Source organism: Stegodyphus dumicola, chromosome 6 (assembly GCF_044657685.1).
Source record: "Stegodyphus dumicola isolate Sdum_Otavi_A_Nest chromosome 6, ASM4465768v1".
NCBI classification, from domain to species: Eukaryota; Metazoa; Arthropoda; class Arachnida; order Araneae; family Eresidae; genus Stegodyphus; species Stegodyphus dumicola.
The window spans coordinates 123872434-123891399 of record NC_140773.1 but is presented as its reverse complement, the minus strand read 5'-3'; positions in this window follow the sequence as shown (position 1 = coordinate 123891399).

Below are 18966 nucleotides of genomic sequence, written 5' to 3'. Positions count from 1 at the left end.
TGTTGGTGGATATCGATCTTTCTACATCTTTGGTAACATTCGTTCGAGGAATTAGTCTGCCGTTCGACGATTGTGTTAAGTGAATAAGTCAATGCACATAAACCTAATGTATCCTTATATTCATCCAAAGAATATTTAACGTTCTGAATATTTTCCAAATATTAGAAATGATAGAATGTTCAATAAGAAAATCATGTAAAAAGTACGTAAGAATTTAGTTTTCTTACAGTCGCTTAAGCCATTGTTGGGAGTTTTTCAAGCTAACTTATCGAAGCCAGGATAAATATTTATCCAAAGTTTTCCAAAATACTATGAGCAACTGCTGATTTGTTGATTATAACTACAACATGTCCCTGCTGCTTTTCATATGAATTCATTTGATTCTAATATTCTGCCTTAGTGCCTTGCTCAGATTTCAAGATGTAGGTATATGCATTTATTTCAAAGAGTTATGAAACAATTTTTATTACGTTTTAGGATGTGAGATTTTTCTGACTGAAGAATTAAGGAACTTTTGAATTTTAAAAATCTTTAAATAACTTCTAATTGATAAAAACCTGAAATGAAGTAACTAGTAGATAGGCTTCTGATTATTTTTATTATAATAAAAGACACGAAGACTATCTTGCGAAGAAAAAGGATGCATTTGTGGGGGCCATAACTAGCTTGTATTCACGTTGCATAGACAGAAAACTACGAAAACGCTCATATGACGAATTCATTCCGAGCTTTGAACCTGTATCTCTTCTTTAGAAACAGAATTCAGTACCATTTCACATTCAGGACATTTTTTAAAAACTATTTTGCCAATATTACACGTATTTTGAATACGGTTCCCAAACTGGGACATTTCTCACGTTAACTAACAATGTTTGCTTCAATTGTTTAAGGTTTACTCTATTGCAATGCGTAGCGAATATAATACATAGCATTGTAAAATGCGTACTTCAGTTTCAGATAGCATTGAAAAACCACTTATAGTGTGTGTTCTTTCATTTAAATAAAAAATTGCTTTATGTGCACAAATAAAAAGAGAAAAGTATCCTGTCATGTTTGTAAACATTTAAAAAGTAAGCTTCATCTACTTTCAAGGCCGATTGCAAGAAAGACGGTAAAAAAGTGCTGATGCTGAGATTCATTCAAATTTCAGAATCATTATGGGGTAAAGTCAAAAATAAGAATATTAATTTTACATAAGCCTTAGTCATGAAAGAATAAAGTAATAAAAGTAATTAAGTTTTTTTGTACATTTTTTTAGTAAAAATAAAACCAGTGTTCAAAAATATGCGCATGAATAGCTTTAATTTTTACTTTTCATACTTTTATGGTATTAACTAATGAATCTTGAACACATAACGATGGAAAGAACGAAACTTGGCTTGCCATGCATTAGTCTCATGTAAATGCGATAACCGAAGCCAAGAATATCCCTTTTTTACGATAGCGTGAAATAAAGTTTTACATTTTATTTCCATCAAAACACCCAATAAAGAAGAAATTTACAATAATGATACAGGTTTCACGATATTTAGGTGAAATTATTCGTTTTAGAGTTTAGCACACAAACATCTGAATCCCTATTCGAATATGCAGTTGCAGTTTTTCCTTTTCTTTTACATTATGTCTCTCACTTCATATTCGCCAAAAAATACAAATAAACATTCAAAGCACTAAAATCAGGAATTCAAACAAATCATTTAAGAACCCTATGTCTACAACTCGGCATGCAAAATGTTAAACAAAAGTCATACCCGATATATGAAACTTCTAACATTTGACTTTATAACTTTGATGGTGCATAAAGGTAATCTGTGTAGGAGAAATGTATGAAATGACGTAATCCAGAAAAGCATAGGGCTTGTTGCATTGCAGACGGAGTACTTTCCATTTCTTTGGAGGTGATGTCTCAACATGAGAAACACCGACTATAAATCGAAAACAATCACGAGCAATCAAATTTAAATTCAAGCTCGCAGTGCACTAAGCATTTGCGTTAACACAGTCTGTGCTACATACTAGGCGCAAACAGAAGAAACACGTAAGAGAATTGGAATACTGGATAATGAAATTCCCAGTCATGTGACTATGTTAGTTAAGAAGTTTATAGTAAGGAAACACTTACCAGTCATGCCACAGTCAATACTTTTGCAAGATATCTTACTTTCTTATTCTGACTATTTTATGTTAGCAAGGCGTTAAAATGTGGTAAACATTATAGAATTTATATTAATTAACTCGTTTTATGATTTGAATTTTAACTTCATTTTTAAGTCGTAGTCCTCACCAGAACGTAAATGACTTTTTATGTATTTAATCCGAGGGTTTAATTGTTTTAGATTTAGAGCTCTAAGACCTCAGAGCGTTTTCTCCATTTACACACACATACACGTTTCCAGAGTATTTGGGCTAACGCACCTTTGGGCAAAAAATATTTAAAAACAGCACAGCCTTAGAATTTCCAATATATAGTCTCGCGTGCTGGATGTAAAAATATTTTATTCCGTACAATGTGCTGCTCCGTACAGTGTACAGTGTGTATTCCGTACAGTGTGCTACTGCTCGCTTTGAAAATGTTGAGTTTAAATTCGTTAAATATTAAAAAATATGACATAGGTAATAAAGCAAATTCGAAATTCAAGATTCGGGTTTCCAGGTGCCCATATTCGGGTACAGTACGTTATTAAAAATTTGATAGCTCTAGATATCTTTATTTTTTCACAATGTGAGAAACATACACACATTTATGCAGATTCTTCATTATTTAAGTTCTTTAAATATAATACAAGGCGGTAATATTTGGTAGCAACCATCTGAAAACTGATGCGGCCGTTTGCAGTGATTCGACGCAAATTGCCGTTTAGAGACTTTTATAGCTTTTCTGCGCTGACGCTCCTCTGGGCTAAAAAAAACATCTATGCAACGGACAATTTAAGCTGAACGCAAAGAAAAAGCAAAAAAAGTATTTTGCCAATACTTAAAAGATAATAACAATAAAACGGGAGTAAGTCTATGTGTTCTAATGAATGTTGTTGAAGGATAGTTAAAACTAAATTGGAATCAAAACGAGGCATTTCCCTAATAATATTAATAATACAGCCTTGAATTTTATTACTTTCTATGTTGTTGTTTTTTCTTTTACTTATTTTCTTTCTTTATTATTTTAATTTATTTATTGTTTTTTAACAATTTTACGCCTTCGCAGGGCTGCTGCACATTTCTTTATTTTGTTAGAGGTATAACTTACTTGTGTAAGCCTCTTGGTGCACTTTTTGGAACACGAGAATTTAAAACACTTGACTATCAAACTATCAACCCATATCAACCAAAATAATTCACGCAGCTAAGCTGAAACCAACTATTTAAATCTTAGTAATCGAATACCAAAAGTTACTTTGAGAGAGACTGAGTAATACGCGTTTACAATTAAAACTGATCTACAAGCATTTTGCAATTAGGTTCTGAACACAAGAGTGCTTAAAATTTATGAACCCTAGTCATTGCTCAAATAATAGTCAACAGCAACGTAAGAAACTGAGCAAAGAAAGACATACATAAAACGAAAATTTTTGCCCCAAAATGGCAGTTTTAAGATTACCCTGCGGTTAAGAAAATACTCCATTAAAGACTATAAAGAGACAACTTCTATTAGCTAACACAGGTTGCTGGGCTAAGTTCATGGCCACTGCATACGTAAATGAAATACAAGGACTGACCCAGCTATTTCATTGCTATAGCGCTGATTCTGAATAATAAAGTATTCCTCTAATGTTAATCCTAAGAAGCACGATTCATCGGCGCAAACATATTAGACAGCCGAGGAAAACAATAGACCGCTAGAATGGTCATTTTTACGATATACTATACTTAAATAGCATCGATCACACCTTTTTCCATTAGCCGTGGTTATATAATTGCACTAAGAGATAACAGAAATATCCTTCTGAACGTTACTGTCTTTTTTAGAAAGAACTACGTACCAAAAGACATCGCTTGCACCAATTTCTAAGGTGTCTGATCTTATCAGTTGGAATAGTGAATTCGTAATATTTTCAGTGATGAATCACTATTCACACTAAATTACGTCTTCCAGTGCATAAATGCCTGGAGACATGCATGCTTAAAGGAATATACAAAGACTCTTGAGAGTAGTTTCTGACAATAACCAAAATTCGTACTATGATTCTTATTACAGAATCTCCAGATCATTTTTGTCAAATAACAAAGGATCCTTCTTCCAGGACTGATTTAGTAATATAGGCATTATTTTAGACTCACTCAGTTTCCCAACTTCTTCCTGATCGAGCATGCTTGAAACTTAATAGAATACGGTATCTCAGTTCATCCCAGAAGTTATCAGTTGGACCTTAACTACAACTTCACATATTAGAACATCATTTGCGAACTGTCTAATTGCCCCAGACAGGCCCAACCGGAACAGTGGTTATTGACGCTGACTGCCGTACCGAAGGGCCCAAGTTCGAATTCCGGAGAAGGCATGGATGTTTAGTGCGCCATTGGGGCACTCCAAATATGCGGCGAGCCGAAAGTCCTCTCGAGAGGTTGGTTATAGTGAAAAAGGGACCCTCGGACCCATCCGCCGGGATGCTCTCCAACAAATTCTGGGCGGAACTGTACTATCGAAGTCGTACTATCACCTGCATGGTGCTGAAGGCCCTTGCCAACGACAGGGACAAACTTGCATTCCTTGCCACGATGAATTTCGTGGGCTTGTTCTGATGTTACTGTCAGACAACTGAGATAAGTCTCACACACACACACGCCATTCCACAATTTTATATTTCATCAGAATAAATTACTCTCAGCTTATATAATGATTTTCTTTGATCAAATCAATTTCATGTACTAATATTCTTCATGGTTGAATAATCGAATCCAACGGGCATTTCTTTAATGAAAAAATTTATCAGAACCTATTTTTCTTCTCAAGATGAGCTTAAAATCATAAAACGGTTTAACGAAATAAACCGTTTGGATAACAAGCCAAATTTGAAGTATCAGCTGGAGTGAGGATATTTTATGAAAAAATCCATAAAAACTGTATTCAAGAGGCAATCAATTACTTAATATCTGTCACTATACGGTTTTTTAATATCTACTTAAAAAATGAATTTTGGGAGAAAAAATCTGACGTAGATACCACATGACTTCCTTGTACGGCCTCTTAACTATTATTTTTAGAACAATAATAAATTATATTAAATATTGTTAGATATTCATTGTTACACTAACTACATACATAAACTCTTATTATATATGTAGTTAGATTTCGTTTTTTTTTTTTTTTTTTTTTTTTTTTTTTTTTTGTCGAAAATGAAGTTTTATTAAGTTTGACATTTCCAAATGTTGAATATTTTTTTCATTTAAAACAGTCCTATATGACTACAACCAACGGTTGCGAAAACAATATTTCCTTTGTAAAAACATTGCACAAGAATCCTTAAAAAAAAGTGTAGTTCTTTAATTTGATGTTGTTTTTCAAGTGGAAAGCTAATTACTTCCTGACATAGGAATCAGTTTGAACGCATAAAAATATCTAATATGCAGCAGTAATGAATAAATAAAAATTTGTCAAAACTATCTTTTAATCTAATATTTGTGTGAGTAAATTTAAAGAGTTATATTTTTAGAAAATATTTTAGTAAAGAACTCAGCCATGATCAAGGCTGACTGCACGCGTTTGTATCCTCGCAATTGTTTATTCAAATGAAGTGATAATAAATATTATATTTTAATAAATTGAAATCGAATTAAAAATTATTCTACACGCCCTTCAATTTATAGCTGTTAAACAATTAATAATTGTTTAACAGCTATAAAGCCGCACTGAAATAAAAAGAAAGTCTATTTATCATTCTCTGTCTTAAATACTGGGTGTTATGACTTGCCTCAAATAATAAAGAACATTTCTGAGAGAAGAAGTTGTCGTAATGGAGTCTATTATATTTGTCTTATGCGAAGATTACGATACCAAATTGTGAGGATGAAAGGTTATAAAACTAACAAGAAAAAGATACGTTTTATCAGTGAAGAGAAATTTGAGATGAAAAGAAATTTCAGAAAGAAAGGAAAATTCTACAAAAGGGAAACCTAAAGCTGACACTCTGAACCTGAAAAAATGTTTCTTCAGCAGAACGAACAAGTTGCATTTTTTGCAAAAAATGCAATCTAATCGTCTACTCTATTATATTTAACATTTCTGAATTTTGATGTCGAAAGCTGAAATGATGTTTAAGAAGAGAATGAGATGCGCCACTAGGAAATAGCAATTTCATCTCAAATATGAGTTTTGATAACTGCTGAGCGTGAAGGTGAATTTCATTCTTACTCATCATAAAGATAAACAAAAATAACGAAGAAATCATGAACTGATCTTTAATATGACCATCGTTAAACAAAGCTGTTTTATGTAAAAACAAAATTATTTTGATTTAAAAATATTGTGTTAGACATCTAGTTATGAATAGTATGTCATTTGAAAGTGTAGTTAATTGCTAAATTTAAAACTTAGGTTTATTTCTTCTACTGTTCTTTTCAGTATTTGTTTCAGCTTCCTAAGGCATCCTTTTTTCAAATACACTCATGTCCATAAATTAAGGATAATGCAAAATCAGGCAAAGGAACAGTTAGAAGCAAAACAAATTGGACTTATTTGTAAAGCTTATTTATTAAACAAAAGGTAAAGAGCAAAAAGGATGCTATATGTTTGATATTATTAAAAAAATTAGCGATTTTTTCTCCCTGGAGCAAATTACAAAAAAAATACCTATTTACAAGAAACCAATATTACATGGTTGGTATGATTAATACATTGTATATCTCCCAGACGATGCAATACAGTCCGTACAACGCCTAGGCAGGCTGAGTATCAAATTATCGATCTGATCTTGGGGGCTATTACACCACTCAAAAAGCAATGCTCTCCGAAGTTCCGGTAGACATGTAGGAGGAGGTTGACGGGCTGCAACTCGTCGGCCAAGCATATCCCACACGTGCTCTACTGGATTCAAGTCCGGTGAGAATGCTGGCCGGTCCATACGGGTGATATCCTCCGACTGAAGGCATTCGCTTACGATGTTTGCACGGTGAGGACGGGCGTTGTCATCCATAAACACAAATTGTGCGCCCATGGCGCCCCGAAACAAACGTACATGTTGTTCCAGAATGACGTCCCGATAAATTTGGCTTGTCACTGTTCCAATTTAAACATGCAGGTCAGTTCTGGAACCCAAAATAATTCCACCCCAAACGAGCACTCCTGCACCACCGTAACTGTGTCGTTCAATGATGTTTTCTTGGTTGTAACAGGTACCTGGAGCTCTCCATGTGAATGTCCGGCGAGAATCAGACGGCAAGCTAAACCTGGACTCGTCGAAAAACATCACACAAGTCCACTGTTGCGGTGTCCACAATGCATGCTCGCTTCTCCAGGCTAACGGCAGGCGACAGTGATTTGCAGTAAGTGGAACGCATCTGACAGGTCTACGAGCATATAGACCAATCTGCCCTAAGCGTCTGTACACGGTCTGCCTTAAAATTGTCGTACCAGTGGCTGAAGAGAGTTGACGAGACAGGTCTGAGGCCATGCTCTGTGTGTTTCTTTTGGCAGTAACTGCGAAATACCGGCCCTCATTCGGCGTTGAAACTCTGGGGCGACCTCTGCTGTAATGTCTACTGACATTGCCATCATCTTGGAATCGTTGCCAAAGCCTGGAGATGACACTCTGGGCAATTCCAAGTTCGTCTGATACTTCCAGTTGGGTACGCCCACATTCCAGACGGCCGATAATTCTACCACGTAAAAAATCATCCAAATGCGTCCTTTGCGTCATAACTATTCGGTTATTGCACTGAGATGCTTATAAAGCGCCTGCGAACAATTTTACTTCTTTGCCTGTATTCCTTATATATCACTCTCTTACACTCTCGTCATTGTGACGTACCATCGGTGTCATCTGGTTACTTCCTGAAATTTGCATATGATTATTGAAGATGTGTGTAGTGATTTTACAGGTGATATATTTATTTTAAAGTTCGATTTCCGCGTGACTCCGAATTATCCTTAATTTATGGACATGAGTGTATATAAATGACTCTTTTCGATCGATAAAGTTAATCGCAATATGACGCTTAACAGAGCTAGGTTGCCACCTTCTGCCTCAGTAAAACAGTTTTATTGTGAATAAGATTTCAGAACTTGCTGTATAGTATGCCTGTCAAGATGTTACCAAAATGTCTATTTTTCGAAGATTTGAGTGTAACTATTGTAATTTGCAAAACCATTTCGCTTTTTGCGATAACACAAATACTATTTAATGTAAATGACTAACCATCAATTTCGAATTCCCCTTCAAATCTTCCTACAGGTTTAATTTTCCCACTGCCAAATCCCGTTAACTGTAGACTTACAGGCTTAATTTCAAGGGAGCCTATCTTCTTACGTACATATTCTCGGATTAACGTTACTTGATTACCTAGGAGTTACAGTTTTGGCATCATGGTTAATTTTAGGAGACCTTCTGGAGGAATCCATGGCCTTGTGTCCAAATAAGCTAGATTTAATTACAAGAGCATTTCAATTATTTACTCTTATTGTTACATGAGTTCAATTTATAATCTACACTTCCACAATTGTAACATTTTGTTTCTTTACTGTTACTAGCTATAACAACGTACTTTATTTTGTGTGTTAGTACTTGAATAACCCTTAGGCGTATTCTGAAGCGCAAACTTTCTCATAAATTTTGAATTTCTCTTTAATTTCAGAAGTACTTTTGCACCCGTACAAAATAATTTTGTTGCTACTTCGATTAGGTATTCGTTAATTACATAATCAAGAGTGGAGGAATAGTCAATAGAACCACGAATGAATATTTCTCACATTGCAATTAAATACTCAGAAAGGGATTCACCAGGTTTTAAAAGTTCTTGTAACAAATTATGAAGCTGTGCACTATATATTTTAAAACCAAATCAGATAAAAGATTTTCTTTCAACTTATCTCATGACATAATACCTTTCAAAGACCGAATATATATCTTAGCCTTGATCGCCCGCTAGCTTGAAGAATTACGACTTTTTTAACAAATGACTGTTTTTTCCTTTTACTCTTGCTTTAATGGCCAAGTTTTTGTAATTTTAGCTGAAATAGCCATTTTCACTTCGAGAAAAAATTTTTTCCATCCAACTACATGCCAGGCGCCATTTTTGAGATTTTTTCACGTTTTTCCGAGGTTTCCGGCCCCCTTCGATAATAGGAGACGAGTTGCAGATAACGAAAATCTCTTCGTATTGGCTAAATGCCACATGAACTTCGCTCCCCTCTACATACGTCATTCGGATGAAGTACACAGAAAGGAATTGCAACCACTTTTCAACTAGTTTTAAGAGGGAGAGCTTTGCATCGCCACAGGTCAGTTTTTTGTTTCTTTTGTTACAACTTTTTCTTGGTCTTAGCAAGACCCACTTAGTTTGTTCTCATTTTAATTTTCTTTTCTTTTCTTTTATTTTCATTGCAGTTTTTCATTACAGATTTCTAAAATATAAAAATTAAATTGTTAATCTTTAAGCTTGCAGGCCCAGCCCGTATGTTTTTGTATATTTAGGACTAATAGCTGACCGCTATTTATTTTCGTTTTTATTTTGATTTTATTTTTGATTTTAATTTTGATTTTAGTCTAGATTTAAGATGTTTAGGTATTGTTTAACATATTTTAACACCTTAATGTGTCATTCTGTGCGGACGCGTCGGGAAATTGGAACAGAGAATTAAGACTATTAAAATTTCCAAGACACTTTGTCTAAATTTTAAAAAATTTTTTGTAGCGAAAAAGTTTCAATTGTCTGTTTCGGCGAAACGCGTAATGGGGTTAGCTTGATTCGACGTTCAAATAAATGAAATTTCCCTTGAAAAGCCAGTTTGGAAGTCGAGTTGGGCTAATTTACCATTTTCCACTTACCTTTTTTATCTGATTCTGTTTTTTTAATATTTTACATGTTTAATGGTTTGATTTTCATATGTATTAATTTTTTAAAACGTGTTGAACTTTTTGGAGCAGCAGCTCTTGATAACTTTTAGGCGAGCTTACTACATTTATATATATATATATATATATATATATATATATATATTATACTCCCTGTTGCTTTCTTGTTTCCCGATGTATAACCAGGGTTAAGCTTTTCAGAGCAAAATTTCGATTCTACCCTCACAAGAATACTGCGACTGTCACAAGACATACTACGATTGCTGGATAAAATGTAATAACAACTTCATCACAAGCCTACACAGTGTGGGAAGGAGCGATAATGCCCTACAAGTGATATTTATTGTTAGAACAAAATAAATAAATAAATAAAGCAATCTGCATATTTTTTAAATCTGGGAGAATATTGAAAAAATAAAAATATCTTTTCATATTTTTGTATTGAGCATTTCGGCTGTTCCATATTGAGTGCTAGAAAAATAAAGTGGTTTATTTTTTTTCTAGAAATTAACAGTACAAAATTTTACTAAAATAAGCCTAAACATGACTTTAAGGAATTAATTTAACTTCGGAAAAAGAGAATTGAACGCAGTCCCTCCCTCACACGCACAAGTCAAAAATAATGGATGGGAACCTTCCATTAAAACTAGTTTTGGTAAAATGCATTTCAAAGGTAATAAATATTCTTTGTTTCTTTCGGCGATGGGATGCCAGTCTTAAAGCTTGTTGCAGAAAAATTCAGTTCTGCCCTCATAAGAATTTGAATAAAGCATATTTTACTTGATAGATAAAATGTAATACCAACTTAGACTAAACAGCGAACAATAAAGGGAATGAGATGCGTGATAATTGCTTGCAAATAAAACTTCCTGATGGGACAAAAAAAAGTAATCTGAATATTTTTAAGAGCATGAAGGATACCGAAAAAATTAAACATTTTTCGTTATTTTCATGTTTAGCATTTTGGTTCTTCCAAACTGAGCTATAGCAAAATAAACTTAATTAATAGGTAGAAAAGTTAACATTTCTAAATAAATTAAATGTTAAATAACCATTAATAAGGAAAATACTGTAAAATTTAACATTTTAAACTGATTACGATAAATCAAATGCATTATTATAAAGGCATGTAATCTTTTTTCCTCAAATTTATCTGGATTTAAAAATATTTGTTTACTGTAATGATTGTGTAAGACACTATTGTGGAGGACTCAGATGTAGAAAATATTTCATGTAAGAAAGTATATAACGTATGACGTTCGAAATATTACCATTTAATTTAACAATGATTTTTCTATTAACAAGGAAATTGTCAGCTGATGACCGGTGACGGATGACCTAATATGGCCTGCAGCCACAGATAAACAGGGTATATATTCCCCGTCTTCTCCTATCCAGAGCAACACTTCCCAGGGGCAATAAGAGCTCCGATTCGGGAGCTTATGAAAGATGTCAGGAGAGAACCTTCCTCTCCATTACCTAGGATCCCAGAAAGTCAGAAATTTTCTGTTAATGAGAAGTGACTGTTCAAGTAGTGGAATGCACGTTAACGGATTTTCTAATATTTTGAATAGCTGTGAACAAGACAAGTATTTTCTGCTGTTTTTCCTGTAATAATTTTGCTTATTTTAATTCATTTAAATACTGAATTTTATGTTTGTCATTTTTTATATTTACATGTTTCATTGCATATGTACAATATGAATTATGAAAGTCAGATAATGACTTGCAGATATACAGAATGAAAGATTTTTCTGAAAAACATTTTAGCGTTTACTGGAGAGTTTTTTTTTTTCAACTGATACTCAGCATGCATTCAGATTGACTAACATTAGAGCCACATACTTTTATACCGAGAATCGCAATAGCGGTCATTTTAACCTACATATGAATATAAAAATGAGAAAATTCTTTTTAATAATAATTAAATGATTGAGCTAACAGAAAAAATTGTTAAACAACAAAACTGCTTTATAGAGTATTTTCAGGTTTTAAAAATAATTTCGTTGAATTTTAGATATATGAAAAACAAACCAAAATTGCGGCTTTAATAAACATTTCAAAATCTTCTCAAATTTGTTAAAATTTTTAATTAATTGCAAAAATACAAGGAAGAAACACTATTATTTATAATGAAGGCAGAGCAAATTTTATAATAACCTTATCAGTTATTTTATCAAAGTAGGAAAAACTCTGCTTTAGAAGACGCTCCTCATCTAAATAAAATTTCTGTATTTCTGAACCCTCCAAAACAGAGAAGCATCTTAAAAATACTTTTTGAATTACCATCTCAAAAATATTTGTTTTATTTAGCATCTTAAAAGTACTTTTTTTCTGAAGGTCATATGTTTTAATAATTTAAAAAAAAATAAAAATAATATAAAATATTTTATTTTAATTAAAAATATAAAATTCTGTATAGCAGGGCGAAAGACAGCTTTTCATTCGGAAGAAAATTCATTTTTATACCTATTTCAAATGCTGTTTAAACAATATAAATTATTGTACTAATTTAAATCGTAGGCAATATGCATGTCTCTGAAAAACATTTGGAATATATAATGCATCTTTTTATTAACGGAAATAATTTTCTCTATCTCAAAAGTTTGAAAATGAAAGGGAAATATTGTAGAAAATATACTTATTTCGTAATAAACATAAATAATTATTTTGCGATAGCTGGTTTTATTTTTCTTCTTTTTTTTTTTACAAATATTTTTCGTATTAAACTCAGAGCTACTTCCTTTGAGAACTACATTGTAATTACTATAAGTTCTTGAAACCACAGACATAGAAAAATCGAGTATTACCTGATCTCCGATACTCGATATGTCTTTGAATCTGAATATATATCAACAGACTGTCATATACTATTCAAAAACTGACAATTCACGCCTTGAAATCATATCGAGCAGGTAACTGCTTCCAAAGAAATATGTTGTTAATAGGCAATTGCAGAGTTCTATATGAAAAGGCTTAAAAACATGCATCCAGGGCAACCAACCGTTCTATATGAGAAGGCTGAAAAACATGCATAGTATGCTAGTTTTCGTCACCTGTTATTCCTAAGACTTTTTGCTTTTAGACTTTTAAAATCTCATTATCTCGAAAAACAAATTCCTACAACCCGTCGCAAGCAAAACGCTGAAAAATATTTTTTAAGAATGTAATTACATGGTTGTCACATAACTAACTTCCAGGATCTTTCCTACCTTTCAATTCATTAACCTTGAGAATCACATCTTGGAACACACTCTCTCCTTTATACACATGCATCGAAAATGGTGGAGGAAACCTTCCATTGAAACTAGTTTTGTAAAATGCATTTCAAAGAAAAATATTTGCCTGTTGCTTTCTTGTTCACCTATGTGATACCAGCGTTATGCTTTTCAGACCAAGGAAACAAAATTCAATTCTGACCTAAGCATAATTTCAATTGCGAGTTAAAATGTGATAGCAACTTACACATTTATAGGGAGAATGAGTTATGTAATTAATTCTTTACAAGTGTAATTTTCTAATAGGAAACACACACAAAAAAAAGATAGAGAGAAACAATCTGAATATTTTTAAGAGCTTAAAAGGTTATCAAAAAAATAAAAACATTTTTACATGCATAGCATTTTGATTCTTCCTAACTGAGCGGTAGCAAAATAAAGTAATTTTCTTTTTCTTGAAATTAATAGTTATACCGTTTTACAGAATAAGTCTAAATATACTTTTAAATAATGCTATCTTAAATAATCATGAATAATGACAACATTGCAATATTTAAATTTTTAACTATAATTTTATATAATTTTGTGTTCCTTTTCTTTCCTTTTCAAACAAACCTGATTTAAACAATTTCCTTTTTACTATCCTCATTATCTTAATACTTTGAAGAAGCAAGATCGTGAAAGCATCAGATATAGAAAATATTCATGCAGAAAGACATTTCACGATTCATTTCACGTTCGAAACATCATCAGCTACTCGCATCAATTTTTTACAGCCGAACCTACCATCTAATAAGCACTCTTGGGACCGAGAATCTTAAGTTATCATGGAGTTTTTGCTAAAGAATAGAAGATACCTCTCTATTTTGGAGGATGCGGAAATTCAGAAATTTTATATAGGTGGGGAGTGTCCGCTAAAGCAGAGTTTTTCCTATTTTGATAGAATAACTGAACGATGTTAAGTAGGTTAAACTCTTTTTCTGTAAAACATTTGCTTACTTTTAATTCATTTAACTGCTAAATTTTATATTTACAATTTTTTACATTGACGTGCTTTATTACATGCATGCACAATGATATGAATTGTCAAAGTAAGTTAATGACTTGTAGATACTGAATGAATAACTGCCGTTAAATAAATGTTAACGTCTACTGGTGAGCTTTCTTTCAATTAATATTCATGTATATGTTCAGAATTATTAACATTAGAAATATATAATTTTTTTAACCTAGAATCGCGATAGCGATCATTTTGACATACATAGAAAAACTTTTATTGCATTTAAAAATGTGAACTTTCTTTCTAATAATAATTAAACCATTGACTATACAGTAAAATAATAAAAATAAAACTGATTCCTAGAATATTTTCAGAATTTTAAAATAGATAAAATTATTTAGGTGATTGTCAAATACCTCTGTGAATAAACACATGAACAATTCAAAATGCTGGCCTTAATAAGCACTTCACAATCGGGTTGAATTTTTGATATTTTAAATTAAAACTTACGAGCAAACGTAGAAGGAAATTTTTTTCAAATAGCCTCTCAAATAATTCATGTAATCCGAAATCCTTTTCATCCTGCTCCACTCATACAAGATATACAATCCATGCTCTTGAAAACAAGAGCCCCAAGCCAACTTACATTTCTTGTATATAGGCCCACGCTGGATAAAAGGGAAATGAAGAAGTGGATGAGCTATCGAAGGAGGCCGCATGCAATATAGATGCCATATTGTGCTCATCCTGCTCAAAATAATCCTATCTCAAGAGAAGAATTCTGACCACTACACTATAGCAACATGGGCAGGATGGATAGGACGGAATTCCCCAGGGTAGAAAAGCCGATTTTTTTACAGCAAAGCTTCCACCGACCGCCTAATATCAACACCATGCATAACCCGTTTTGTCACAGGCCAAGGTTCTTTTCCGGAATATTTCTGGAAAAGGGGGTTTGTTTCCTCTAACCTCTGTTTGCGGGAAGAGGCTGGATCCCCAGACTATTACATAACAAGGTGTCCACGCACAGAGGCATGGCACATACGGTTGCCAGACACTGATGACCCATTTAAGCGATGCTTCATCAAGCAGCCGGCGTTCCTTAAGAAATTAAGAAGTATAATGGAAAAAATAGTGGCATTAGGGGCAGGATCTATGTCATGCAGATTAGTATGCACCAGTTTATTGATTATGTATTTGTATACTGTCATGCAGTATCTGTATATATATATATCTGTTTATTACACAGTATCTGTATATCTATATATCTGTTTATTACGCAGTATCTGTATATCTGTATAACGCCTGCATAATGTAAAGCATACTCAATACTTTTTATCTGTGTGGTATGTGGTAATGGACTTAGACCTTATGTATTTGCGTACTGTCTTATATTGGTATTTAGTATCTGTGTCTGCATTCGTATTAAATATCTAAGTAGTATATTTAATATCTGTTTATATAGCGCAGTTCAATATTTGTGTATTCGTATTTAATATCTGTGTAATATTGTAATTAGTATCTGTATATCTGCGTTCTTTCGTCATTCATCTTATCTATATATCTGCGTTAAAATCTGTATATTAGCGTAATATCTTGTATAAATATTTGGAATTTGTGTCTGGATTCGCATTTAATATCTGGGAAGTAAATAATAGTGTATATAGTAGTTGTTTATTAATATAATTTATTATCTGTGTATCTGTGTCAGTGTAGTATGGCGTAGTGTATTTAGTATCTGTGGATTTGTGTAAAGACTTGCATTAGTGTATTCGTATTTAATATCTGTGTAATAATATATTTAGTATCTGTATATCTGCGTTCTTTCGTATCTAGTATCAAAATATCTGTAATGTCTTGCATTAGTATTTAGAATCTGTGTCTGCATTCGCATTTAATATCGTGTAGTAAAGAATAGTGTATGTAGTATTTTTTATCAGTATATTTAAATAGCTGTATATCTGTATCAGTATTTAGTATCTGCGTAGTATGGATTAGTGTATTTAGTATCTCTGTATTTGTGTATACATTTGCATTAGTGTATTTCGTACTTAATATTTGTGTAATAGTGTATTTAGTATCTGTATATTTGCGTTCTTTCGTATCTTTATATCTGCGCTAGTATCCATATATCTGTACATCTGATTAATGTCTTGCATTAGTATTTAGAATCTGTGTGTGCATCCGTATTTAATATCTGTGTAGTAAATAATAATGTATATAGTATCTATCAGTATAATATATAGTATCTGAGTATCTATATTAGTATCTAGCATTTGTGTAGTATGTATTAGTGTATGTAATATTTATGGATTTGTGTAACGTATTTCGAAGCTCTGTAAGCATTCATTTTTAATATCTGTGCAGTATGAAATAGTATATTTAGGATCTCTGTATATGTATAATGTCTGCATTAGTATTTAATATCTGTTTCAGCATTCGTAATTATCTGTGAAATGAAGAAATTCTATTTACTTAGTATCTATATTTTAGTTATTTAGTATCTGAGTAGCAATGTGTCTATGTATATGTAGCATCTTAATAAACTCTCCATGCATTCCTTGTGGGGCGCTGGGGGTGTTGCACTAAAAAGTTACGAATTCCTGACAATACCCTATTAGTCTATGTAAACCGCCCGGGTCTCCGGACCCGCTTTCACCTGTCAACTGTCGTGCAAACGCAGACTGGAGGCAAGTTTTATCACTAACTTTTGCCTATTAAATACAATGTACGCGACGCCATTATAAATATCCTATGGGACGGTTCCGGAAAGTCACACTGAACGTCATTTATAAACTGCATTTGGATTATGAAGATCAACATTTACAGCACTAGGTATAGAGACACGAACCTATCTAACTACATAAGCCTTTTTCTTCTATGTGTTTATAATATCTCCTTGGAGTTCATTACCAAAAGTGTTCTTCATTTACTTTGGGTTCGCTTTCTCTTGGGCTACTCTATGTTAGCAAAGCAGTGAAATTATTAGTGGTAATACTTCTTTCTGTATTTGGAAATCTGTTAAATGTATCTGTTAATTCCGTGATACGTCCGATTATTTTTCCCTGGATGAAATTCATTTTTTTAAAATTAGAAACATCAATTTACATGTATCGTTTAAGCAATTATTACGTACCAGTAAAATAAACGTTTCTTCTACAGGTCTTCGCTAAAACAAGAAAGAGCCATCTTAGAATTATTTGCCCTCGTGAAAAGTAAGATTTACAGCATATTTTCATACAGCATCGCTCTTGCAGACATTTGGAAAGATATTTTATGTACACTTTCTATTTTCTTTTTCTGTTACGAATTTCATTTTGGTTCAATGAGCTAGTTTTACATGAATGCAACAGCGCACTGTTAGGATAGTAAATTTGACAGCTACGGTATTCAACATATAAAACATTTGTGGAATTCTCCAAAAAAGCTAAAGTATTTTCGAAGATATAAAAATCCAAACTTTGCCAGGGGTCCTAGTGCTACCTCATACACAATCTAAATAACAAATATACATCGCTTCTTTACTTTAACTGCAATTCTATATCATTAATACTTTTATTCAGAATTTCCAGTCCTAAATTAATTGAAAATGTTTAGTACGTTAGGAGAAAAACAGGTAAGTTGAATAACTCACTTACCTGTTTTTCTCCTTTGGGTTTTGTTTTTTAGTGTTTGGGGTCTAACAATGTTCAGTAACTCTGTAAATGTTTTTTTCTTCCTTTCTTACGCCTAAACGTTCCTCGAACTACAACGAGATGGACGATACCACTAGGATCTGGAAACCCTTCTCTCCATTAGCCCTTTAAGTGGGAAAAAGTATAAACAGCATATTTTCATACAGCATCGCTCTTGCAGACATTTGGAAAGATATTTTATGTACACTTTCTATTTTCTTTTTCTGTTACGAATTTCATTTTGGTTCAATGAGCTAGTTTTACATGAATGCAACAGCGCACTGTTAGGATAGTAAATTTGACAGCTACGGTATTCAACATATAAAACATTTGTGTAATTCTCCAAAAAAGCTAAAGTATTTTCGAAGATATAAAAATCCAAACTTTGCCAGGGGTCCTAGTGCTACCTCATACACAATCTAAATAACAAATATACATCGCTTCTTTACTTTAACTGCAATTCTATATCATTAATACTTTTATTCAGAATTTCCAGGCCTAAATTAGTTGAAAATGTTTAGTACGTTAGGAGAAAAACAGGTAAGTTGAATAACTCACTTACCTGTTTTTCTCCTTTGGGTTTTGTTTTTTAGTGTTTGGGGTCTAACAATGTTCAGTAACTCTGTAAATGTTTTTTTCTTCCTTTCTTACGCCTAAACGTTCCTCGAACTACAACGAGATGGACGATACCACTAGGATCTGGAAACCCTTCTCTCCATTAGCCCTTTAAGTGGGAAAAAGTATAACGAAATTTCTCCTTCCTTTACCCCTGCTGTTTGTGATGCATCTGGTAGCACGTTACGGATGTCAGCAAGAGCATCCAAAAACTGAATCCCAGTAAGAGTATCGAGGATTTTTCATGCTACATGCAATACAAATATCTGATGATTCTACAATTTTTTAAATATGTAACTATTTTCTTATTTCATTTCGTTAGCTCAGGGAAAAGGTATAATTATTTTACAAAACATAATTTCTTTTTCCAAGAATATTTCTATCAGATAATTAATTTTCTTAAAACTGCATTTCCATTTCTTTAAAATCTTACATCTGGCAAGTTCTAACATACA